General features: G+C 39.3%; 1 long non-coding RNA gene across 1 annotated transcript; it reads left to right on the plus strand.

The window, feature by feature from the left end:
- The first annotated feature begins 433 nt into the window (after positions 1-433).
- Positions 434-2789, plus strand: LOC138807731 (uncharacterized). The gene is made up of 3 exons (XR_011366248.1): positions 434-529; positions 721-913; positions 2575-2789. It is a non-coding gene; the product is annotated as an uncharacterized lncRNA (long non-coding RNA).
- Positions 2790-27705: the final 24916 nt, after the last annotated feature.

Genomic DNA, 27705 nt, shown 5'->3' on the forward strand with positions numbered 1-27705 from the left:
ACATGGCAGGCTGAGAGGGCCCTGAGAGGCAAAATGATTTGTGCAGGATGAGAAGAATAGTGACAAATAAGGGTGGGATCTGAGCTAGGAAGGGCTCTTTGAGACTGAGACCATGACTTTATCTAGGCCTAGCTGATAATGTTGGGATTTGACAATATCCACATGTGTATAGAGTGAAGTAGGAAGGGAGATTTCAGTCTACAGTTTGTCTTTGGGATGGTCTTATGTGAGCAAGCAGCTTAGATGATTAGGCTCTGAGATATGACTCTACCTCCCTCATAATGGAATAGAATATGGAACTCTGAGGGCCAAGCAACTGTAACTAAAAGTCAACTCAAGCCAGCTCACTTGGCCTGTGGCTCAGGAACAAGAAAGATGCTCCTGTATTGTTTTCAAAGTTCAAGAGATTCAGGTCTCAGGCATGAGTGGTGTGTGCCTCACTCGATGCTGCAGACATTGATCAGTGCTAAACCACGAAACCAATGTCTCAGGCCTTGTTATAAGAAGAAACCAAGGCAACTCCGGCAAGGTAAAACTATGACAGGAAACCTATTTAATCTCATCCTAGCCCACACTAGAACCTTCTTCTTGTGTGCTTTTATATGAGTAGACTGAGAGAATATTTACTGTGTAGTTTTCAATCCACTCTATTACAATTACTCAATTTAAGTGTACTCCCATTTCCATGTTTCAAAGATCCATTCTTTTTTACCAACCCAGTGTGACAATGAGTCAGCCCAAACCCTGAATATGCCTTATAATATATGGTGCCTGGACTCAGGTTTGCTGGAAATTCTGGAAATGGACCTGGTCCCTGCCTACCAGAAAGGTGATCTCTTCTATGTTGGAAACTTCCTCCACCACTATAGAAAGCGGGGACAATAGAGCAGTTGCTGGATATTCTGTTTAAAAAGTGAGTATTCCTTAGCCGGGTACCGGTGGCCCACACCTGTAATCCTAGCTACTCAGGATGCTGAGATCTGAGGATCAAGGTTCAAAGCCAGCCTGGACAGGAAAGTCCATGTGACTCATCTCCAATAAACCACTAGAAAACCGGAAGTGGTGCTGTGGCTCAACTGGTAGAGTGCTCACATTGAGTTGAAGGCTGAGGGATAACATCCAAACCCAGAGTTCAAGCCCCACGACTGACAAAAAAAGTGAGATTTCCTCCTTCAAACCCAAGACTGATGAGACCCCCTCCAGAATATTGGAATAATTGGTACCTCTCTGAGACTGTATCACTGGGGTCTTATCAAAGGAGCTTGGCTTGAGACAAAGAAGAGCAGTCTTCGACTAATTCCTTAGGACTGGGCTGCCAGAACATTTCTTTTGCCTCATAAGCTAATGGAGCCTTAATGATTTTCTTGCTGAAAGAATAGGATTAAAGGAATGAGCCAGTCTCATCCAACCTCCACCCTCATCTAGGAAATCACTATCTTGGAGGCCTTTGAAGGAATATAGACAGAAGAAAGGATGAAACTTGAATTTGAATTTGGGGCCTGAGTCCTGTAACATTCGTAGCACTCTACCAATTGAGCCCCAAGTCTAGTTCTGGCCTTTGGCTGTTTAAATGAAGATAAGTGTCTTTAGATTTTACAAACTAGACTGGGTTCAAACTGATTTCAATCTGATCCTCAGATCTCACTTCCTGATTGCTAGGGTTAGAGGCATGAGCCATTCTGCAGTTATTTGGAAAGATGTATATAAGCACACTCACAGTATTTCCATGAAATTGTATAGACATATCTTCACTTTTTTTTAAAAGTTTTTATTCATTTTTTTATTTTTTTATTTTTTAATATTATTTTATTTTATTTGAGAACATACTGTACAGAGGGGCTACAATTACATGGGCAGTATAATGCATACATTTCTTACCAAGCATTGCAGCCTCCTCCTTTGTTTACCCTTCACCTCCCTTCCCAGCCTCCCCCTCCCCCACCCAATTATACCCCCCTCCCCCCCCACCGACATTGTAAAGCTGGTTTTGACATGACATTTCATGTTTACATTACCATTTGTGACTTAGACAGTCCCATGTGTGTCCTGTTCAGAAAAGGAGAAGCAAAGAGTTAACTTCTTTCTCCCATTGGTACAGATCTTTCTACCATAACTGGGAGGAAGATGAACAAGTGAAAAAGTAAGTGGACATTGGCACAAAGAGAAAGTTTGTCCTTTGAAACTTGGTACCTTTGATGTTTCTGAATCAAAGTCAATTTTCTTCTTTGCACATCAGTTGTTATTTTCATCAGAGGGTTGAGGTTTGGCACATCAGCGGATAGCAGATTACACAGTTGTGGATGTGGTTGTAGTTTTGGACTCTCATGGATGCCAGGGAGGGCTGTATATAACAAGTCAGATCCATTGGGGAAACAACTTTCTCTTCTTATCACAGGGAGAAATTTTTAAGATTATATTTGAGAAATTTCTAGAAGTGGGTTGTGAGGAGCATCCTGCTTGCAGGAGTCTCTTCCCACTTCCCAACATGCAAGTCTTGCCAGAAAGAGTCTATAGTACAAGGTTCAGGATGGAGAGGGTGGGCTCTCATTTTCCTTTTCACTAATCTTCCCACAGCATTGTTTATTCTATCCTCCCTATGTGGATGGACTTCTACCCTGATGATTTCTATGTGCCTAAGAACCATGACACCCTGAAAGAACTTACACAGAATGTCAAGATCAACATGGTCTCTTCAGACCTGCTCTTCTGCTTACATATTCTTCTGGACCAGCTGGAGGAACCCATGACCCATGATACCAAGAAAAAGAGGAAGAACTTGTTTAGATGCCTCAGGGCTCGTGAAGAGGGATGGAACCTGGGTCTCTAGGGATGGGCCCAATTGGTCATGAGACCTTAGTACTCCTCAATTTGGCAAAATGTCTTTTTATGGATATTCTATGCCAGGTATAATCTGTTCTCCTTTTGAAAGAACTTGGAAGTAGCCACTCATTTGAAACACCCTACATTCTAATCAGTGTTCAATCCAACCTCAAATTCTACAGCTTCTCCCATTAGATCCTCAGAAGTTTAGTCACACCTTAACTTCTAGGGTCTACTCTAAGATTTCTGTACCTATTTACATTCTCAGGTTTGCATCACCGTAAAGCAGCTCCTGCAGAGCTCCAGATAAAGAACCTATCAGTGATGTCGTCAATGGTGACTGATTGAGATTGGAAGATCTCCAGAAAGCATGTGAACATAGAGGATTTTTTTTCAATTTGTAGAAAGGCCCAAGTAGGTTTTGAGTCCTGTGGACATCCCACTGGTTCTGAACCCCACATGTGATGCAGGTGTACCTGCACATAACACCAAGGATGAAGACAATCCAGAATGTCTTCCATTGATGTTCACAATCCAACTAGATCGCCACCAAGCCAGTCAAAAAAACACTTCTTGGTGTGCAGGGTAAATGTGTGCTAATGGAAAATGACCCCAGTCTATGTTCAGGAAAACCAATGAGTGAGGTCCAAAATCTAGATTCAGTTGAGGAAAGGGAATCTTTCCTCACAATACCCAGACCAATCTGACCTCTTGCAGGGGATTCAATTTCAAATTGAGAAATTAGAATCTGTCTCTACCTGGACTCAGGAAGAAAATCCTGTCTTTAATGAGGAAGTAGATCTCTTTGAGGACTCTGTGGGAGAATTTCTGATTCCTTCTCCTTTTCCTGAGACAATCCTTTTTTTTCTTTATGTCCTGATGTAAAAGGTTCACCCTATTTATTTTTTAACTTTATTAAAATAATGTTTTTGACATATTCTAAAATTCATGAATCCTAAATATATTTCTTTTTAATCCTACAATCTGAAACATTGTGCATATGTGTTCTGGGGGGGAACACAGAGAGACAGGGGGCTGTATTAGAGAGCCTACTGGATATAATGGGAAATGTTAAATGCACAGGGAGTGGCAAGGAAGCCAGGCCATGCCTGCATGGGGTCATAAGGTGGCTATAAAAGGTCTAGTACATAGAAGATCAGATGTCCTAGAAGGCTATCCTGTCAAATGGGACAAATGCCACAATACTTATAGTGGTATGTGGGCTCTCTTCCAACAGTGAGTTCGAAATTGAAAACAACTTCATTGTGCTTTGGACAAATATGGAAGAAAAATTTGGCTCCAATATTATAAAAAAGTCTACTTAGGGCTGAAAATATATAGAAAATATGTATAATGGAAAGCAAAAGCCATAATAGGAAAAAGAAGGTTTACATAGATTAACAAATACAAAATCAGGAAGAAAAAATACTCCACATTTAAATCAGTTATATGTAAATACATGTTATATTCTTGATGTTATATATAGTATATTACATAGTATATAAGACTGAATATGATTTTTCCAACTACAATGGCATTTAAATTTTAAACTTGAGTTTTTTGCACAAAATATTAGTGTAAATATTATTGGGGAAAGTAGTGATATAATTTGATTATAATTATAAGAATATATTTGTGTGTTTCTATATATAACACTGATTATAAATAGATGAATAAACATATACATATATTTGTATATATCTGTCTATGATGTGAATAAAATGAAAGTGAATGTAATGAAATTGACTATAGTATGTATAAAAAAGTTGAGTCCATGAGACTCAGTCCTGTAATCCTAGTGATGTGGGAAGCTGGGTTATGAGATTTAGTATCTCTTACAACCAAGTCGTAGATTTTCAGAGGAGGTCTGGTCCCTCCAGTGTAGCAAATAAACACATAGGCAGTGGGATCACACCCCCTGACCCCAGAGGAAAGTCAGTAGAAATCAGGACAAGCCTCTTATCTTATGACAGTCTACACAGTTCCTGTACCAACATGGCAATTTGTAGAACATCAGATGGAAAGTTGGCATTCCCTCCAAAAGGTTCCAAACTGTAGTCTCTGATCATACTGAATTAAACATTATTTCCCTTCACAAGATGCAAACACATAGAAATATGGCAAGGGCTCAAGATAGATGGTCAAAGACTTACAAATACATAAAATTATATACTCTATTTCAGTAATTCATTGACAAATCATCAAAGGCATGTCTTGAATTTTTTTAAAGGAAATGGAAACATACTCTGAGTTTATCAGGAACTGGGTGATAGTTTGGTTGTTGAATTGTTGAATGCACTCCTGGGCAAAGGAGACACATATCTTGGGGAAATTGTGTGGGGGTTGGTGTCCTTACACACCTTCACAATACAATGGTCATAACTTCTATGATGTCATAGCCATCTTTGCCATAGCAGCAAATAGGTCTCAGGCACTGATTTTGCCCTAAAGTTGGCTCAACAACAGCAAAAGGCACAAAGAATGAGAGGGAATGAATACTAGCCACTAACCTTCAGCTTGAACAGCTGTCCTGACCAGAAGCTAGGATAAATTGAGCTGGGGAAGGCTGATCTCCATGTAAGACCCCTGAGCACTAAGGACTAGGCACTATTACAGGTGTTGGAGAAACAGAAGTGAATGTGGCTCTCTCCTCAGCAAGTTCATGACGTAAAGAAAACCAGAAATCATAATGATAATTTCTATAAATCAGAGACATGAAATTGGTGATTTTGTGGCAACAACTTCATCTTGGGGATGTTGTTATGAGAGCCAACATCCAGGTAATTATCTAGGAGCAGGTACTCCAGACAGTAAGGACAGCAAATACATCGCCCATTGATGGGAATGGAGCTAATTTGCTTCAGAAAATGAAAACAGCACTGACATGCTTGCTTGTGAATTAAGAATGGAAAGGTACAAAGAAGAAAAAGATCCAAAATGAAGATATGTATAAATTAGATAGATATTGGATGCTGCCGGTTACAAGAAGAAAAGTTCTGATTTTAGTTTAAATCTAACAACCCACTGGAACCAAAGTGCTACAATAGTAGTCAGACACATCTGATTCAGTAAAGAATACTTTTAAAATGTGATTCTACCTGGGCTCTGGTGGCTCACAACTGGAATCCTAGTTACTCATTTGTCTGATATCTGAGGATCAGGTTTGAAGCAAGTCCAAGGAGGAAATTTGGTAAGACTTATTTCCAATTAACTACCAGAAATATGGACATGAAGCTGTGGTTCAACTGGTAGAGCACTAGCTTTCAGGACAAAACTAAAGGACAGCACCCAGGCCCTAGGTCCAAATCCCAGGACTTCCAAAACAAAGAAGCCAACAAAGAAAATTTGGTGCTGTCATTCATCACTTAGCATTCTAATTCACTATATTTGGTATAAGCCTTGGAAATTGTATCCTTAGCAAATGTTCCCCCCTGATATTTTGCTGCATTACCAGCTTTCAAAGCCCTGGCATCAACACTGTCTCCTCCTAGTTAGCATAGCATTCTACCACTGGAAATTTGAAGATATATTTTATTAATCAGAATTCTGATCATCTTTCCACATACATCAAATGAGTAATAGCCACATTCTACTATTCTGAATGTTTTTAATCCTCCTCTGAGTTAATAAGCATTAAGGCTTAAAAATTCTACAGTGGTTATCAAGTTAATTCAATAGTCATTCTTCCACCCAATCGTGTAACATATGTTTATAAAAGGCGAGACTATATGAAAGTGTGCACATTATACCTTCTAACTATAATGCTCTCAAGAAGTAGGGTTTTACAGAAACTTCCTGATTGCTTTGTCAAATGAAAGTATAAGAGATTTAAATAAGCTACCTAACATCTAAGAAGGAAAATGCTATTGGCTTTACAACAAATTCATTTGACTGAGGAAATGGGTTTCAGAAATGCCAGAGGCAAAGGGTATTATTCAAATCACCTTATCATGAGGTACAAGCAGCCTGTCTAGGTCAACCTTCCAGGAAAAAAGCAATGAATGAAAAACAATTAATGCTTCTAAAACAAGCCAGTTGGTGGTGGTTCATGCTTGTTATCCTAGCTACTTTGAAGTTTAAGATGAAAGGATCTCAATTCAAAGCCTGACCAGGAAGAAAACCTTCCTCTCTGCAACCAGCAGACAGGAAGCATCAGCTCTGTGCCTGAAGCCCAGCTGGATGGCCTCTGTCCACAGACATCCAGACACACAAGACCACCCCCATCTTAAATATTATCAAAACATTCAAATAATATCTCCTGTTTGGGAGATAACATTTAAAAGTTATATCAAAAACATTTCATGAGTTCCAGTTAAAATGTCAGAGTGAAAGTGGAAATATGTACTTACTCACTCACTTAAAGGAAAGTTACTGACAAGAATGATGTTAATGGGGCTAGAGGCCCATTTGGTAACTTATTCACTCCACCATGTTTCCTCACAACTTGTCAGTCAGCCTGAACAGTGAAATTTTTGAATGCAAGGAATGTGTTTGAGCATGTAGCTTGTGAAAGTAATAATGAAAAGCTAAACACTGGAAGCTCAGGCCTGTAAAACTAGCTACTCAGGACCCTGAGATATGAGAAACTCAGTTCAAAGACAACAGCAAAAAAGACTTCTATCTCCAATTAAACAGTAAATGAAGAAAGCTGAGCTGTGCTTCAAATGGTAGAGTATTAGAATTGCATGAAATGCTAAGGGACAGTATCTAGGTCCTGAATTCAAGCCCCAGTACTGGCTCCCATACACAAAATACTCATGGCAACACCACAGTATATGCATATGTTAGCAAGGGATGTAGATAAATGGAATAATGACATCATTTACCTCACTTTTAGTCTCAAGCTTTCTGTACAGTGTACCTAAATCTGTGAAAAGCCCTAGGTTAAATCTTTCCTCAAAATCAGCAGATACATCCTCATTTCCCTCAGCACATTCACACATACACATAAAGGTCTATATTTTTCTAACTAATTTTTAAATACATAACCATACACACATGCTTCAGAATTCTGTGCCATTGTTTAGGTTTCATAGGGAGCACAATATATCCAGGTTCCGGCTCATTCTTGTAATCTTAGATGTTCAAGAAGGTAGGATCTGAGGATCACAATTTGATGCCAACCCAAGCTAATAAATCCTCAAGATTCTTATATTCAATTAAGTAGCAAAAACCAGAAGTGCAGATGTGGTTCGAGTGGCACAGTGACAGCATTGAGTAAAATAACCTAAGCAAGAGCTCCAGACCCTCAGTTCAAGCCTGAGTACTGGCCCACTAGCCCTCCAAAAGTAAAAAAAAAAAAAACCAAAACACCAAATCAAATATATGTCAAAATATTTTGTAACTTTTGTAGCAAAGTGCAATGAGGTAACATAGTTTCTGGTTTGTTGAAGCTTTGGTGGGGAAACCCCAAATTCAACATGTGTTTAAGTGATGTAACAAACAAGCAACCAAATAAAATTTCCCAGTAAAGAATCTTCCTTAGTATTCCCTGGACCCCCGACAAAGGGACTTTTTCCTATGTTTTTTGAAAATCAGTGTTTTTTTTTCAGTAAGGGAAATAGTATAAACCTTTACTATAAGTTTAAGAGTCATTGGAAGCGCCAAATGAAGTGAATGTACAACAAAAAGCATACAATATTATAATTTTCTATGCCTCTGTTGAGAGACTACAAACCTGTAATAGTGTGGCCTCTCAGAAAGAGAAGGGAGATGCTCAGCATCACTGGTCACATAAGAAATGCAAATCAAAGCCAAAACCACATTTTGATGCCCCTTACCCCAGTTAGAATGGCCATTATCAAGAGAGCAAATAATAACAGATGTGGAGGTGGATGTGGCTAAATGGAAACACACTAAACTGATGGTAGGAATGTAAGCTGGTTCAAACACTCTGGAAGGCAGAATGGAGGTTCCTCAACAGACTAAACCTAGAACTCCCCTAAGATCTGAAGTATGTCCTGAGAGGAGACTTGAGATGGTTCAGTTTCTTTCATGGCTTCGCCTTTGTTTTAGGGATTTTAGAAGAGGAAAAACCTTTAATCAAGCTTTACTAGAACTTGGTTCCAACCAGCCCAGTTCCTGGAATGGACAGAATTGCCCTATGTTCCCTCCCCTTAACAACCTAAGTCACCTTGATTGTTCTGTTACAGACTGACCAATAAAACAGATAGATTGTAAACTGGCTCCTACTGGCAACATCTCGAGCTTACCGAGCTTACCGTAAACTGTACCTTTTTCACGTGCTTATGGTAAACTCCACTAAACTCCTCCTTTGTGTATTCTTACCGTAAACTCCACTTTTTGCGCGTACTTCACCTTACCCACTGAATTAGTGAGTCATTTAACCTAAAAGTTATAGGCGGGTTTAAACAGCCATTATGTGACAAACTAACCTCATTGGCCACCTCCATGTGATCTAGTATAACTGTGCAATCTTTTGTATGTGTGTCAATCTCATTGGTTACCTGCATGACCAGGTTTGGCCTCCTGAATTTTGCCTTTAAAAACCAAAGTACATGGGCCCCTAGGGGTCACAGTACCAGCTCCCACTCCTGTGCTGTGGCCTAACCAGTCAGTATAGGAGCCTTCTTAATAAAGTCGCTTCTTTGTTAACAACTTTGTTGCTGTGGGCTCTGTCACTCTGGACGAATAGGTGGTCTGGCCTGCTTGAGTAGGGGTCTTCCTACTACAGATCCAACAATCTTACTCCTCAGCATTTATCCAAATGATCTCAAACTAAGGCACAATAAGCTACCAGCACAACTACGTTCATTTCATCATTGTTTACCATAGCTAAGATACAGATCCAACACAATTGACTCAATAGATAAAAGAATCAAGAAAATGTGGTATATTTACACAATGGAATTTTATGCTTCTATCAGAAAGAATGAGACAGTCCCTTTTGTAAGAAAATGGAAAGACTTGGAAAAAAATCATATTAAGTGAAACAAGCCAGGCCAAAAGCAACATGAGCTCTATGATTTCCCTCATTTGCAATGAATAGCATTACCCTGTTACTCCTTAAAGTGGGTCATAATAGCTCAGGAGTTATGAACATATATATGACCATACAAAATGATGCTATTTGAAATGAACGCCAAGACATAGAAACAGCAGGTCTTCTTTTGTTTAATTGTCAAGCTTGATGTAGCCAATGTACCACAGCTAGTTCTTTCTTCTTACTTTATGTCATTTTTCTTTTCCTATTGGTTTTATCCATGGAAATTACTGTCTTTGATTCTGGTACCCTGCATCCAGTATATTCATTTATTTGATTGGGGAAAGGGAAGAGAAATACCAAAATGCTGAAAGAAGTACAAAAGGTGAACCATTGCAACAATGATACCCACAGGACACTATAGCGGAAATTAACTTTACAATGTAATGGTGGGAGAGGGGCAATGGGGGAAGGGACAAAAGGAGAAGAAAACTGAAGTGGGTAACAATGTTCAATGAGAAATGTAACTAACTCATGTAAATGTAACCCCTCTGTACAGCATCTCTATTATAAAATAGATTTTTAGAAATATAAAAATTAAAAAAGTGTTTTTCTCAAAAAATCTCAATCTGATACCAACGGAACTACTGAGTTCATGTCAAAGAGAGTTTGGGGACTTTCAAGAAGCTAGTACTAAGTACATATAACCACAATTAAGTGATAATAAGAAAAGTAGCTCTTTTTATTGTATTATATTAGTAAAGGAAAATTTCATTTCTGTTTCCTTATAATTTATGTTTGTGATCTTTGTTGTTCCCAAGTCAGACTAATGTCTTGTTCTTCGCTTTCTTTGGTATGTATAGCTTGGACATGTAATCTGAGGTATAAGAAGCATTCGTTGTTCAATTTGGAGGCCTAGCATAGACGCACTCCTCCCTGGCGAAGAAGTTAGACTGGAGGACCCCTAACACTCACTGTGGTTTCTCTCCCACAGCTCACTGAGGAATTTAGGAGTTTGAGACTGTGACTGCTAATTAACTGCCTCTTATGATTAAGAATTATTGGTAGAATTTGAAAAAAAATATTTTGGTAATAAATAGACTAGAAAAAATGTTATTTGCTATTTTTTATCACTGTATTTCTTTTTGTCTAAGTATAAAAGCCACCCTTACACTAATGGCCTAGAATAAGCAAAATGAGCTTATAGAGCTCAGATCATTTCTTTCCACAGAAGATGACAGCAGAAGAAGAAATACAGGTCCACAACTGGCCCAAGCAAGAGAGAGTGATGTCTCCTTAACTCGTAGGATCGAATGCTCAATGAGGAGCATTCAGGACTAATGACAGCTTAAGGACCTAACATTCCCTGTGTTGTTCCAAGATAGGAAGCAGTCACCAGTCTCCCATAATACTGTAGCTGCCACACCTGACTGGTGACCTTGGCTGTGTACTGAGAACTCCCAGCAGGGCTTTGCCATGGCCACTGGAGAGTCAGGATTGCACTCTAAGAGGACATAGAGGAAGGTGGTAACATGGCCTGAGTCAGGGTTTTGTCAGATATATATGATTTGTAACAGGCACTACTGTCTTCTGGCTAAGAATGTGGGGTCCTGCACACTAATTTAGCACAACAAGTGTTAGCTTCCACCATTTCCTTATGAAAGCCAAAAGAAGGTCATTAATGCCCTCTGGGCATATTTTCATCAATATTTAGCAGGTAAAAAGCTATATAAAATCAAGTTCATCATGAGGAAAAAATCCAGATCCCAAATTGCAGGAGCATTTACAAAAAAATGTTTTTCTGTACAAATCAAATGTGACAAAATATTTAAAGTTATTGAAGCTTTGAAAGTTAAATTGATTTCATTTTTACTATGATTGCAATTGTCTTTTATATTTCAACTACTTAACGAAAAGAAGGTAGGCCACGTACGACCAGTGGCTGACACCTGTAAGTCTAGCTATTTAGAAATCTAAGATCTGAGGAAAGTGAATTGAAGCTTGACTAGGTAGGAACAACTTGTGATACTTGATCTCCAATTAACCATTCAAAATCAAGAAGTGGAAGTTTGGTTCAAGTTGTATTCTTTTACCCTTGAGTAAGAAAGCTAAAGGTCAGCTCCCTGAGTTCAAGCCCCAGTATTCACACACACACACACACACACACACACACACACACAAACACACACACACACACACACACACACACACACACACACACACACACACACACACACACACTATCTCAAAAATAACCAGTGACCAGGAAACAGACACAAGATGGTATTTTTCTTACACTTTTCATTTTTGTTGTTTTTAAAAAATTTATCTCTCTTTGAGAAGTTAAAGGGGTTATAGAAGAGGAGGGACAAAGGATAAACATGTGAAATAGCGGTATTCAATTGGTACTATTTTGAAAATGATCTATGCAACTTGTTTGTGTGGAAGGATGGGAAAACTGGAAGAGATGAAGAGAAAGGATGACATTGTCCAAAAAGAAATGTCCTCAGGGAAGTAGAGCTGTAGCTCAATATGAGTGCCATTCTTCAGCAAAAGAGCTCAAAGACAGTGTCCAGGCCCTGAGTTCAAGCCTCTTTACTGACTAAAACAAAAACAAAGACAAAAGAAATGTAATCACTACCACATGAATGTAACTAAAACCTCCACAGCACAAGAGCAACAATAATAGTAACAGATGAAGAAGAAGAAGAAGAAGAGGAAGAAGAAGAAGAAGAAGAAGAAGAAGAAGAAGAAGAAGAAGAAGAAGAAGAAGAAGAAGAAGAAGAAGAAGAAGAAGAAGAAGAAGAAGAAGAAGAAGAAGGAAGTTAATAAAACCAAACCAATGAGAGAAAAATTGAGAGAGCAAAGGAAGGGCTGACCTTTCAAAAAAAAAATATATCCATACCTGATTTATATGACTGTATCATCTGTGTAATTCACTTTTAGAATAATAATACAAACGAAAAAAATATAGTGCAGGAGGCATAACTCAAATGGGAGGTCAGACTAATATGTATGTGATACCAACGTCAAACCCATTACCAATTTCCCCTTCCAAAATGAATCTTCTCATCATTTGTGCTTTCCCTAGCTTATGAAAGGGAGTGCAAACAGTTAAAGAGAGAGAAAGATAATCATATAATGCTCAAAGCTGGGACCACATACTCTTATGCACAAGCTGTAAATAGTCAAGCTTACACAGAAATTCAGTATCATCCAAATCAGCAAGCAATTCACTTTGAAGGATAGGGATAATGGGTGCAGGGTGTCCCTACATTATTTCAAAAAGAGTAAAGCCAAGCTGATAGGGTGAATTTCTTACTCAAAACAGGGCAAAAGGAAGGGGAGATACACAGTCTGTGCCAGTCTCCAAGGCCAATTTAGTTAAGGTATCTTTTAGAGACCGATTCATTTTTTCTACCTGCCCTAAACTCTGAGGTCTATAAGCACAGTGCAATTTCCAGTTCGTCCCAAGTGCTGCGGTTATTCCCTGACTTACTTTTGAGAGAAAGGCCAGTCTGACCTGATGGCGGATGGGAAGCCATATACCTGGGTAGGATTTCTTCCAGGATCTTCTTAGCCACGGCATTCACGGTCTAATGCTTTTTTGGGTAGGCTTCAACCCATCCTGAAAAGGCATCTATGAAAACTAGCAAATATTTATATCCAAATTTTCCAGTTTTAATTTCTGTGAAGTCTACTTCCCAATACACACCTAGCCTATCTCCACGGAGTAGAGCTCCTTTTGCAGCTGGTTGATTAGGGGCATTGGTAAGCTGACAGGCTTTACAATTTTTAACAATGTCTTCAATGAGTTGATTTCCTTGCTTAATTTTTACTTCTGAGTGTCGGACCAAGTCCTGCATTCTTCGGGTTCCCATGTGAGAGACCCGATGGATTCTCTTAAGAATCCCCTTGCCCAATCTTTGTGGCAAGATAAGTTTCCCCTCATGAGTTTTCTACCAGTCTTTGTTTCCTTCTCTGTCCAGGGGTTTATAGGCCATGGGAATTTTCTTTATCCACTCCAAGTCTTCTTGGGAGTACTGAGGCTCAGAAAGCAAAGCTCATGGCCCTGGGTCTACTAGAATCAGTACTTCTGCTCTGGGCTGGAGGGCTGCCTCCCTAGCTGCCTGATTGGCCAAGTTATTTCCTTTGGTTATAGAATCAGTTCCCTTTTGATGGCCAGGGCAGTGCATAATGGCAATATTTGCTGGTTCCCATATGGCCCGGATGAGGCTTAAAATTTCTTGTTTGGTTTTAATAGTCTTCCCTTAGCTATCAGTATCCCCCTCTCTTGGTAAATGGCTCCATGCACATGCACGGTGGCAAAAGCATACTGACTGTCTGTGTAAATGTTTAGTCTCTTCCCTTTTCCCACTTTTAGGGCTTTTGTTAGTTTCCCTAGTTCTGCTCTTTGTGCAGACGTTCCCTGGGGGAGTATTTCTGCCCACACTATCTCAGTGTCCGTGGTGACTGCTGTACCCATGTACCCTTCTCCATCTCAAATGAAACTGCTGCTGTCTGTGAACCAAGTAAGCTCAACATACGATGGTGGCAAGTCCAACAAGTCTGGCCTCTTTTCTTGGCCCTTTCTCTCTTTTCATGTTCAATTTCATGTTCTCTGTCTTTCCTTTCCAGTCTTTGCTCCTCGGTCTCTCTTATTGTAAACCTTTTCCACCGTGGCTACTAGATCCCTAATACACTTTTTACCAAGACTGTCTAGAGCCTGCAACTTTCGCTGTATATCTGGTGCAGCCTGATTTATATAGACAATCATAACCATCTTAGCCGACTCCAGGGTCTCTAGATCATATGGGGTATATTGACTAAAAGCTTCAATGAGCCACTCAAGATATGCTGCTGAACTTTCCCTTCCTCCCTGTCTAACATCATAAACTTTGGCCATATTTGTAGGTCTGGGAGCTGTGGCCTGGAGACCTGCCAACAGAGCCTGCTGGTAGATGAGGAGTCGCTCCCTACCTTCAACCTTATTGTAGACCCATGTTGGTTGGATCTCAGGAAAAATGGCAGCGATCAGGGCAGGATCCATGATGGGTGCTCCTGTGGGGCCAGTGATATGTTTCTGGGCTGCCTCTCAGATATGGTCTCTTTCTTCCGTTGTAAAAAGGACCTGTAAAAGTTGACTACAATTATCCCAAGTGGGCTAATAAGTAAAGAGCATAGTTTCAAGCAAACAAATTAAATCCTGGGGTTTCTCAGAAAAGGGGGCATTTTGGGTGCACGAATTGTATAGATCACTGGTAGAAAATGGCCAATATTGGCGTTGCTGTTGACCATCCACATCCACAGGACCTACAGCGCCTAAGGGAAAAACAGCTGCACTAGAAGGTGGGCTGATCCCATGGCATCGTCGAGTGACTGGCCCCTCAGAAACTTTAACAAAAAAGTAACTCACACGTTAAGCCAAATTATATCTGAATGTTTAATGTTACAGACACTGGTGTTCATTCATTCTAACCTTGATGCCATTCATTATTCTTAAAATATGTTGCAGTTTTACACCTTTTTATATCTTAAATCTTATTTACACCTTACTTATATACACCTTTTTATATCTTACATCTTTTTCTTATTCTAACCCCAGCTCTAACTGGAACACCTTTCCTAATCCTAAGCCTACATATAACTGAATCATATTGTTAATAGCACACCTCTATTGCACATTTATTCTCTTGCTCAGCATATAGGTCTAAATTTTACTTGCATTTTGAGCATAAATTTTAAGTGTTTTTCTATTTCCTGTCATGTTTTCTTTGTTTGTTTTTTGTTTTTGTTTTTGTTTTTTGTTCAGCTGTGGGGCCTGAACTCTGGCCTTGGGCCCTGTCCCTGTGCTCTTCAGCTCAAGGTGAGCTTCAACTGCTTGAGCCACTGCGCCATTTCTGGTTTTCTAGTGATTTATTGGAGATGAGTCTCAGGGACTTTACTGCTGAGCTGGCTTTGAACCATGATCCTCAGATATCGGCCTCCTTATTAGCTAGGATTACAGGCGTGAGCCACCGGCTCTCATCTTCATTTTTTTTTTAATTTTATTTTATTGTAAAGACGCTTTAAAGAGGGATTAGTTACATGTGTAAGGTAATGAGTACGTTTCTTGTTGAGCATTGTTAGCCCCTTCTTTGTTGTTCTCCTACTCCCCTTCTTCTCTTACTCCTCCCTCCCCATGGTGTAAAGTTCATTTTTAACATATTGTCTTATGAATATCATTGTTGCAATGTGTCATCCTGTGTTGAAGTTAAATTTTCTATTTATCTAACCCTAATTCTAATTCTGTCTGTGATCCTAACCCTAACTATAATAATACAGATAGCTCAATTCAGAAGTTAACAAAAAATATTCAAGTTTTTATTCATCCTGTTAATCCACTGTCCATCTTGAATCAAGTTGCAGTTTAGCTTAAATCTTTTTTTTCCAAATTAGATTATATGTGCTCATATAAAGATGTAATTTTATGTAAAACACAGAAGATTTTTGGGAGAACGAGTAATGAAAAGGAAATAGAGGGAGCAAAATCAAATGCTTTAAATATATTATAGAATTGCCACTTCTGACAATTAATAACCATTAACAAAATAACTAAAAATTAATAAAAAAACACACTGCCTTCTAGCGTTCTTTAAGAGAGCCATGATATGTCTTGTGAATAAAATACTTGTGTTAGATAAACTTTGTTCTTGCATATTTTATATTATTATTGGCCAATTATTTAAGTTAATCAATACATATACATCAAATAAGATTCCATGACAAAAAATATTAAACAGTTACTTAGTAATTGTTTGAGAAAAAGTTATAATCATGAGTTTTAGGAAACTAAATTTCTATTTCCTCACAAAGCAATGATTTGGGTTTACTAATCTAGTACTTTTAGTAAGTTCAGAGAACATAATTGACATGAAAAACAACTAACTGTACATCTTGTTTCTTGAATGAGTGATATTTTAAACATTGTCTTTTATTAGGTTTAGTTATCAAAATAAATGCAATTTTATCTCCTTTCAGGACAAGTACTTTCCCTGCAATGAAATGTATTAGTATATTCAGGTATTTAAAAGCTAAATATTCTATGTTTGATATGAAGCTATACATATTCAGAATGACACGATTTTTGTATTTGTAAATGTCTAACCTCTGGGATTTTTGCTTCATCAATATAAATTATCTCATGAGGTTGTTGTGAAGACTCCAGTAACAAGTGTGGTCAAAAACATTTCCTGAATTCTAAATTTTAAATTTAATCATTTTAGCCTTTGATTATATCACTTATTGTCTCTTCAGAGCAATTAAACTAAAATAAATACTACTTTTTAAACATTTCACTCACATAGTAAATTAGTAAATAATATCAACACACGTCACAAAGTATTTCAGACTCATCAGATTTGGTAAACTTAGTGTGAAGAATGTAGCGAGTAGAAGGTTCTTATACTCAATATATATTTTTGGTTAAAGTAAATTAAATTATATATCTGGGTTTCTAATTTGAATGTTAATCACATGGAAACAGGAAAATAATTTAAAAAATAATTACTTTGGGACCATTTTTCTGCTTAAAATTATGAAGCAGAAATATCTCTAAGAAATATATCTTTCAATAAAATGTTTCAACCCTTAGCAAAAGGCTTTATAAAGTTTATCTCAAATAGCTGGGCGCTGGTGGCTCACGCCTGTAATCCTAGCTACTCAGGAGGCTGAGATCTGAGGATCGTGGTTCAAAGCCAGCCCGGGCAGGAGAGACCGTGAGACTCCTATCTCCAATAAACCACCAGAAAACCGGAAGTGGCGCTGTAGCTCAAGTGGTAGAGAGCTCGCCTTGAGCTGAAGAGCTGAGGGACAGTGCCCAGGCCCAGAGTTCAAGCCCCACGACCGACAAAAAAAAAAAAAAAAAAAAAAAAAGTTTATCTCAAATATAAATATATATATAAAGTTTATATATAAACTTCAATATAAAGTTTATCTCAAAATAGAAATTCTGCAACTAATCTAATGTATGTTTTCATGCACAAAATGCTGTGATTTCTAGTCTTGTTATGTGATTTTAATTACATTTTTTAGTTGTGACATGATCCCTAATTATATTTATTACAAAATTTTGTAATTATACAAATCATGCCTGTACACACTAATTTACATAAGCTAATATTCAAACAAAATTATCTTTTTTCCTGTCTCCAACAGGGAAAGATGATGTGCTGAAGTATATTAAATGAAAGCACTCTAACAAAGAGTCTTTATAAAATCGAAATTTGCAACATGAGGATGGTAACAGGAGCACTTTCTACTTGGCTGAACAGGAATTCTTGTTTCTACAGTACTTTCTTACCTATTATTCACACAGGGAAAGCCATAAAATTTGAAGTTCATATGAAGGAATTTCATTCCTAAAAGATGTGGCAACCCTGCTCAAAAGCTCCATCTTATCACTAGTTCTTTGTGCTTGCTGGCTGATCTATTTCTCTATCATATGTTTCATATTATCAAGCATAGTAATAATTCAGCTGTAAGTACATTACAGAAGACTCCTGAAAATCACAGCTATTGCGGTGTAATAATCAGAAGAGAGATTATATTACTCTCCAATTCCTCCCTTTGGCCTTCAATATGCCAATTAATTTTCAAAATAATCATGTACGATATTTGTTTATTTTTCCCTTTTTAGGGATTAAGCAAGTGCTTTTTGAAGCAAAAAGTGATGACAGTGGTATCAAAGCTCTGGTATGAGCACCTTGTCGCTAACAAGTAATCCTCTATGGACTGTAAATATGGAAGCCACACTAAAATTCTCTACTCTTCTCTCTCTCTCTCTCTCTCTCTCTCTCTCTCTCTCTCTCTCTCTCTCTCTCTCTCTCTCTCTCTCTCTCTCTCTCTCTCTCTCTCTCTCTCTCTCTCTCACACACACACACACACACATACAAACACACACACAGCTGTCACCCAGACACATCAGAGATCAGTTCCATTCCTTTATTATGATAGTTGATTGATGTTTGCTCCATTTCTTTATCTCGACTACAAGATCGTGCCTGGACCTTTATCTTTCCCTGAGATCAAGTCTCTAGTTCTTCGTATACTGTGTATCTGTGTATTCATATTATTTTCCTCGTTGCCTCAGGCCAATTAACAATACCCTGAATACAGTATCCTCAAACTTGACATTCAAGTCAAACTCCATGAATTTATACTACTGTTTCAAAACACTAAAATTTATTCGATCTAGAAACCAAGAAAACACCCACCTTGTTACTTTAGTAGCAATGGACATCATGAAAGTAGAGGAATATAGATCAAGAACTGAGGTAAGGGAATTGGAGTATGTCTAAAATGTAGAATACTGGATGTGTGTTACAGATACAAAATTATCATCTATAGGCTCATTTATTGAAAACTTGTCATCCTATATTGAAAGCACAATTTACATACAGTTTTCCAGTTACTTTGCTTACCTATCACTTCTGATCACAAATCCTCTCATGAATTTTTATAGTATCTTTGAATAAATCACACAATTTGCATGTACTTATCATCTTAAGGAAAGACAGTCTGCTTTTACATCTTTCATTCTATATGGCAAACCATTATTTTTTTGTTTCCCTGTTTGCTGAATAAATGTATTCCTGGAAACAGGATATTCACATCTAATCTGGGTGTAATTTTCATTTTTAAAATTTGAAATATAATATAAACTTTGTTGTGACTAGTCATTTTCTAAAAATGAGAGATATTCATGAACACATATTTTGGTGCCTTTAAGTGAATTGAGACTTGATGTGGTATGGTAGTTCTTGTGTCTAATTGATTTAACCATTAGATTATTCATGAATAAACATGTGCATTGCACATTTTTTTTTTTTGTCGGTCGTGGGGCTTGAACTCTGGGCCTGGGCGCTGTCCCTCAGCTCTTCAGCTCAAGGCGAGCGCTCTACCACTTGAGCTACAGCGCCACTTCTGGTTTTCTGGTGGTTTATTGGAGATAGGAGTCTCATGGTCTCTCCTGCCCGGGCTGGCTTTGAACCGCGATCCTCAGATCTCAGCCTCCTGAGTAGCTAGGATTACAGGCGTGAGCCACCAGCGCCCGGCACATTTTTATTTTTATATATAAAATAGTCCCCAAGGATTTACTTTAAAGTGGTAAGGGGGGTTGTCTTCATGTTCCATACTTTATATTTATTTCAGTAAAAGTACTAGAAATACATGATGTTTACTAGAGCAATATAAAAGATGAGAATATATTTCTAAAGAGAATAGATTTATTGATTAAAATATAGAAAAGAGTAAAATAGTTAGGTTTCTTGCTTGAGACTGCATTAATTTCATATGAATGTAGCTCAAGATGAGACTCAGAGATAAATTCATATTAATATTATTGAGATTTCAATCACATATAAGCAATATATGTATTTTAAGGAATTGGTCATTCAAAGCCCTAGATACCTAATGGATGAAGAATGGTATTGAAAACAGCAGAGGAAAACAATTCAACATGCAGCTATTATTATTTTGTAGTACTAATATGAAAGAAATGGAGGTTTTGACTTTCTGAAGAAGAAAATTTAGCCAGTAATTTCAATGTAAGGCATCAATTGTAACGGCTCTAAAGTCTTTTCCTCCAAGATATCCAAGAGTACTATACTCATTCTCTGGAGTAAATAAGTAATTATTTTAATTAGCTTTGCTTAATATTAACTTACTTGTAGCAAATACGTTAAAATGTCTGCTCGCTTTCTTTCAATGTAATAACATACATTTTTGTACCTGTACTCGAGTCACCCCCACCCCGAAGACCACCAGAGACCACGACCAATACAAATAACAAAGGAGTCGTTTATTTGCAAATTCGAGGTTGGTCCACCACGCACTCAGTAACCAGTGAAGCTAAGAGGCCCCCAGCAGAGAATCAGCACAGTTTTTTATAGTATTGAACAAACAACTTTAAAGAAGTTTTACATGAGAATTTACATGATTGGCTAAAATTTTAAGCAAACTAAGCTATGCATATGTGATTGGCTAATATTATTATTGATGTTATTGATGGGAATTGTCTGGCCACTGGGTCACTGTGTCCTGCATGGCCACCCAGTGTTTGGTCAACGCATCTGGAGAAAATTCCTGTGGCTTTCCCTAGGATAGTTTATGTCTCAGTTGTCTGGGTATTGTTTTTCTTTTTGTGTCATTTCTGGGTCAAACCCATGGTTATTTTTATAATTCATACCTCACAAGATGGTTGCTAGTGTGTAATGGAGTTATTTAGGCCTTCCTTGTGCCTCTTTAAGCTTTAGGCTCTTCATTTCTCCCCTTTCTAATATGCACCTTAAGGGCCAATCATGGTCCTTACGGGCCTGCACTATGTCTTTTGTCAGGAATCAGTTGATATTGTGTTCTCAATACCATCAGCTGCATGTTATTAACGCATTTCTTAACAAACATCACTAGTAGATTGACAACGCAAAGCTTTACTGTGAACACAAGTACCAGAATGATAATGGGGCCATCAGATTGGATATTAAGATGGTTATCCAAGGGGAATAATTAAACCATGATTCAAACCATCCTTCTTGTTTTTCTCTTTCTCTTTTTCATTTTGCTAGTCCCTCTCTTACTTTAGCTAAAGATTGTTTTACAACTCTGGAATGATTGGCGTAGAAGCATCATTCTTCCCCGAGGGCAGCACATAGACCGCCTTGTTGTAAGAAAATTAAGTCCAGCTCCCATCTGTTCTGTAACACTAGCTCATCTAAGGAGTCATGTGATTTTTGAAGGTAGACTATAGTGCTTCCCAGGTTTTTGATATCCTCATCTATAGTGGCAAGAAGGCTAGCGTAAAATATTCTCTGAGTAATTAGGGATGCCACCCAAGTTCCTAGTCCAGCTAAGCCCACTAGAACCTCAACTGTTACTGCTGTTATTATTTCATTTTTAGCTTTTCGTGGCCAATAGCTTGCTGCAGACATCTTTTTCATCATGTCTTCCTGAGAATGGTAGAGCAGTTGTGGGATAAGTTGTACTATGACACAAAAACTGTTAGTCCTATTTCAAACTTCTAAATGGATGCAGGGGGTTAGGCTAGTTGAACATGCCCACCAAGCATCTTGAGGAGGTAATAGGTATCCTTCCTCTGGAATCCATTCTTGAGTCTGATTACTTAAATGAGTAAAGTTAGTTGGTACTCGTTCCACACATAACCCTTGTCCTATAACTGTCTGTAGAATAAGTTTTGCTTCCTTTTGTTCCCATCTGCATGATTTACTTGTTTTAACATTAGTCACATTCTGTATCAATGCAATACTCTCATAAAATGGAGGTCTCATATCAGAACACATCCAATGCGAGCTTGTAATATCAGCACGGGTCTGATTGATCACATTGTAAGTTTGAACCAACAGCTGCCGTAAGGAATCCTCTTCCCAGGGGATGCTCTCCCCAAGTGATGGGGTCACTACAGCCCAGGGCTCTTTCTTGTTGTCTACTTTGGGTTTATGGCAGAGACTGGTTTTAAAACTGTGTTTGGTCCCATTGCTGAAGGGGAATAACTGGCTGTGGCAATTGCTTGTAGGGTTATGAGAATTCCATCATGTGTCTCTCCCCATCTGTACAATCTTAGTCCCCAGGTCTTTCCTAATTCCCATCCTAGGGCTTGTTTGTCCTTGTCTGTGAACTGAACTTGCACTCTGGCATCATACTCCTAGGAGACCCTAATTTGTTTACGTACAGACATCCCATTAAAATGGATGCCCATTGGTCCTGGTTTGTTAAACATAACAAGGTCTCATCCCTTTCCTTTCCATTTTCCTGAGGTACTTGTTTTGCAGCCCCAGCTCTTACAGTAAAAGTCCTCTGGTCCTCCCACAATTACTAGTCCTTCCTTCCCCTGGGCAAACATACCATTGCCTCCATCTACATTTCATAAGCCTATGTCCTTCCCATACACCATTAGCAAGCTGACACAAGTTACATGTAAGCTTGTCGGGGAACCATAGGGACAGTCCTTCTTTCATGGCCAAAGGTAAACGTTTACCCATTACCTGATTGCTAACAGTCTAAGTCCAATTATATGGGCAGTGGGGATTGCCAGCACTTACTACTATGCTAATACAATTTCCACTTAAGTTTTACACCAATATCCAATTCATGACTAAGTCCTTTTGCGGTTCAATTTGAGCTTTAAAGGATTTTCTTTGGAGCACAAGACTTGGCACACTGGATCCTCAACGAGATCTGCTATGGTATCTGCAGGCTTTGCATGAGAATGGTGGATCCATGTAGTGATGCCATCGACTTTGAGGGCCGTTGGAGTCATCAAGATGATCACATAAGTTCCTTTCCACCTCGGCTCCAGGTTTTCCTGTCGGTGTCTTTTCACCAGGACCCAGTTTCCAGGGTGGAAGTGATGTGGGATTGATGGAGGGCCCAACTTGTACAGCACCTTCAGTCCCTCTGTAAGGAGAACAAAATTTCCGAGTAATCATCTTCTCTAAGCAACTGTTCTGACAAATTAAGAATTGTGGGAAGGGGCACTCCGAATACAATTTCATAAGGGGAAAGACCAATTTTAAAAGAGGAATTGCATACACTGTATAAGGCAAAGGGAAGGAGAGTTACCCAGTCACCCCCGATCTCCATGGTCAATTTGTTCAGCCTCTCTGTTAGAGTTCTATGGATCCTTTCCATCTGTACTGAACTTTGGGGTCTACAAGTACAATGCAATTTCCAATCTGCCCCAAGAGTACTTGCAAGTCCCCGACTTACCTTGGACAAGAAAGCTGGTCCATTATCTGATCCTATCATAATAGGGAAGCCAAACCTGGGTAAGATCTCTTCTAGTAACTTCTTAGCCACCACCTGTAACTTTTCGTGCTTTGTAGGAAAGGCTTCTACCCATCCTGAAAAGGTATCTATGAAAACTAGAATGTTTATATCCATACTTGCCAAGTTTAATTTCCATGAAGTCCACTTTCTAGTAAGTTCTTGGTCTCTCTCCTCTTATTTGACTGCCTGTTCCTGTCTGGTTCTTCCTTTCATTTGTCAGTTGACATGCCTTACGGTCCCTGACAATTTTAGCATGACTATTTTTGATCATAAATCCAGCATTTGTCACCAGATCTTGCATCTTCCTAGCACCCACGTGGGTGCTTTGATGCAACTTAAGCAGTACTTTACTCCCTAACTACTTGATAAGATAATGATGCTCCTAGAATCTCTTCACCAACCATTTAGGCATTGTGCCTTCAGCAGTTGATCAATCCATTTCATGTCCTCAGTGGTGTACATTGGAGTGTCCAGAAGAGTTCTTGTACCAGAGTCTGGGAGATTAATCATCATTATAGATTACCTTTGTATTGCCAACTTCCAGGCTGTTCTGTTGGCCAGGTTATTGCCTTTACACACAGCATCTTTAGGTTTTTTATGTCCAGGGCAATGAACAATGGCTAACTTAGGAAGCCAAACAACAGTAATTAAAGTCAAGATTTCATCTTTATTTTTGATGATTTTTCCTTCAGTTGTCAGTAATCCTCTTTCTTTGTAAATAACTCTGTGTACATGAGCCATTGCAAATGCATACTGACTGTCAGTGTACACAGTTAGTCTTTTGTCCTTTCCCAGTGTTAGAAGTTGGGTCAGGGCTATTAACTTGGCTCTCAAGGTTGATGTGCCTACTGGTAGAGGTTCAGCCCAGACCACATCAGTCTCAGTCACTACTGCCGCTCCAGCATAACTCTATCTCTGATAAACAAAGCTGCTTTCGTCTGTAAACCACATGAGTTCAGCGTCAGGCAACAGCTGGCTCCTTAAGTCCTCTTGGATGTTATAGCCTTGGGCCAGGATCTCTGACAGTTATGTAGCAGCATGTTTAGGTCCGGATCTGGTAGCAGTGTCACCGGGTTGAGAGCCGAGGGAGCCTGTAAATTGATTCTGAGAGGGTTGATTAGCAGTCCTTGGTAATGGGTTAACCAGGCATTGCTGAGCCACCGATCTGGTGGTTGTTTTAACAAACCCTCAATAGTGTGTGTGGGGGGGTGGTCACATAGAATTCCTTTCCCATGGTTAGCTTATCTGCGTCTTTGACCATCAGAGCAGTAGCCACTATGATTCTCAGACATTATGGCCATCCTGTTGTTAGTGAGTCTAATTTGTTTGACAAGTAAGCTACTTGTCTCCTCCATAGCCCAAATATTGGGTTAGGACTCCTTTTGCTATCCCATTATGTTCATTCATATATAAGTAAAAGGATTTAGTGGCATCAGGGAGTCCCAACACTGGAGCTGATAATAAGGCAGTTTTTATCTGTTCAAAGGCTCGTTCAGGTTCTTCTGTCCATTGAGACAGTTACTTGTCCTTGGTAGCCTCGTAAAGAGGTTTAGCCAGCTCCATAAACCCGACAATTCACAGACAGCAAAAGCTGGCTGATCCCCAAAACTCCCTTACTTGGTGCTGTGACCAGGGTGTTGGAAATTTAAGGACAGTTTCTTTTCTGGCTTTCATGAGCCACGACTGCCCCCTTTCAATAAATAACCCCAGTAAGTTACCTCTGATTTGCAGGTTTGAGCTTTCTTGGCTGATGCTCATTAACCAAGGTTTCCCAAAGTCTGGAATAAATTTCTGTTCCTTGCATGCATTATTTATCGGTTTCAGTGGCAATAAGAAAGTCATTCACATATTGCAACAAAGTCAGACCAGGGTGGCTTCCCCTAAACTCACCCAAGACCTTATGCAGAGCTTCATTTAAGAGTGCTGGTGAGTTTTTGAATCCTTGAATGAGTCTGTCCAGGTCAGTTGTCTGTTGATACCTCCTTTGACATCTGTCCACTCAAAGGCAAAGAGATCTTGAATTTTGGGTGCCAAGGGTAGGCTGAAAAAGGCATCTTTTAAATCTAATACTGTATACTACTGCTTATTTGGAGGCAGGGTGCTCAGGAGAGTGAAGGGTTTGGGTACGGTAAGGTGAATTTCCTTTACCCTTTTATTGACTTCCCTTAAGTCCTGTACTGGCCTATATTCATTACAGTTGGGCTTGCAGATCGGTAGCAAAGGAGTGTTCCACGCCGACTGGCAGGGTCACAATATACCCAGTTCTAGCAGAGACCTAATGTGGGGTGTTATTCCATCCATGCCACATGGACATAGGGTACTGAACTCTAACTGGGTCCTGGTTTTACCTCGATGAAGAAAGCTGGTTTATGTTTCGCTAGTCCCACTCCACCAGTCTCTGCCCAACCTTCTGGATATCTTTCCAGCCAATAGATTTCTTGTTCAGGAGGCTGGGGTGGTTGGCGCAACCGGTACTCATCTTCCAGGTCGAGAGTCAATACTTGTATTGGTCTTCCTTGAGCATCCTCCACCTGGGGGCCTTCTGGATAGAATTGAATCTGTGCCTCCACCTTGATTAACAAATCTCTTCCCCAAAAGGGATAAGGGCTTTCTGGAATAAACAAGAATGAGTGGGACACTGGTCCCATCCCCAGGTTCACTCTTCTTTTGGTGGTCCATGAGTATTGTTTAATCCCCATGACTGTTTTCACCCAAGAGGTTTTATTTGAGATTTTTCCTTGAGGCTTTATTAAACCCAAGTATTAAGCCTGGGTATCCATTAGAAATTTTACTGGAGTCCCCTCCACTTTTAGCGTTACCCTGGGTTCAAGGAGAGGAACTGAACCCTGAGGTCCCTATTCATTATTAGCAAGATTGTTAACCATTAGGGTCCAGGTTCTATGCAGCTGCCACTGCTTTGTTCAAAGTTCCCTTTTCTTAGGACATTCTTTGGCCTAATGCCTATTTCTTGGCAGTAAGTGCACTGATCTCTGCATAGACCTTGACTATTTGGGCATTGTAGGGTTTCCTTCCTTGTAAGACCATGTATAATTTAGCCAAAATGGTATGATTGCAGGCTGCTGCCCTGAGACCCACCATTAGAATCTTGCAATAGACCCATAATCTCCCCCTCACTTCTGCCGTGTTGTAGTCCCAACCGTTGCTTGGAGCCTGGTTAATGGAAAAGATGCATTGATTAAATTAGGATTAGCAGTAGGCTGCCCGTCATCACCGGGAACTACTTTCTTGGCCTCAGTTTGAATCATTTATTTTTCTTTCGAGATGAATAAGACCCAAAATAACTGCTGGCAATCATCCCTGGTAGGCAGGTGCATGAACATTACACTATCTAGGAGAGAAATCAAATCTTTGGTATTATTCCAAAATTTTGCATTTTGTGTTTTCCAATTATATAAGTCACTCATTGAGAAGGGCCAATAGTGAAGTCGGCGGTCTCCAGTTTCATCCAGTCGTCCAATTTCTCTGAGCGGCAGAATCACTGTGGTGTCAGGGAGTCTCAGGCTGGCAGCTCTCTGAATGTGACCACGAGTTCTTACTGCTGGCCCTTCCAAATTGCTGCTGGCTTCTTGATCCTTGCCTCCAGCTGCCTCCCCTTGCTCCATGGGGGATGGAGGAGGCAGCAGTGAAGGGTATGGGGGGAGATCGGAGTCTAATGAGAGAAGATCCTCACTCCCTTCTTGTAAAATGGGGTATAAGGGGACTGAGGGGGTAGTTGACGTATCTTTTATTGATGCTAAAATCTTGTTTTTATCCACAGAAAGGGGTAGAAAGCGTGACAGACACTTTGGGGTTTCCTACACCAAATTCTGCATACTAAAGTATAGGGAATCTGATCGGGGTGCCCTGTGCTATCTGTTAAAAAAAAACCCTTCGTTTAACCTTCCAAATAGTATTTAGACCCAAAGTTCCTTGGGGGGGGGGGGCATCCAACCTCAAAAGTAGGCCACTCTGACTTATACAAAGTAATTTTTCTTTTTTAACTTCAACATCTAAATTGTTAGCTCGTTCCTTATCATCTTTAAAATTAGCTGTCAGAAAGGTAAGAGATATACTTTGGTTCTGACCCATTTCAACATATATCAATCCACACACAAGACAAG

The sequence above is a fragment of the Dipodomys merriami genome, unplaced genomic scaffold, assembly GCF_024711535.1.
Source record: "Dipodomys merriami isolate MVZ:Mamm:240054 unplaced genomic scaffold, mDipMer1.0.p SCAF_43, whole genome shotgun sequence".
NCBI classification, from domain to species: Eukaryota; Metazoa; Chordata; class Mammalia; order Rodentia; family Heteromyidae; genus Dipodomys; species Dipodomys merriami.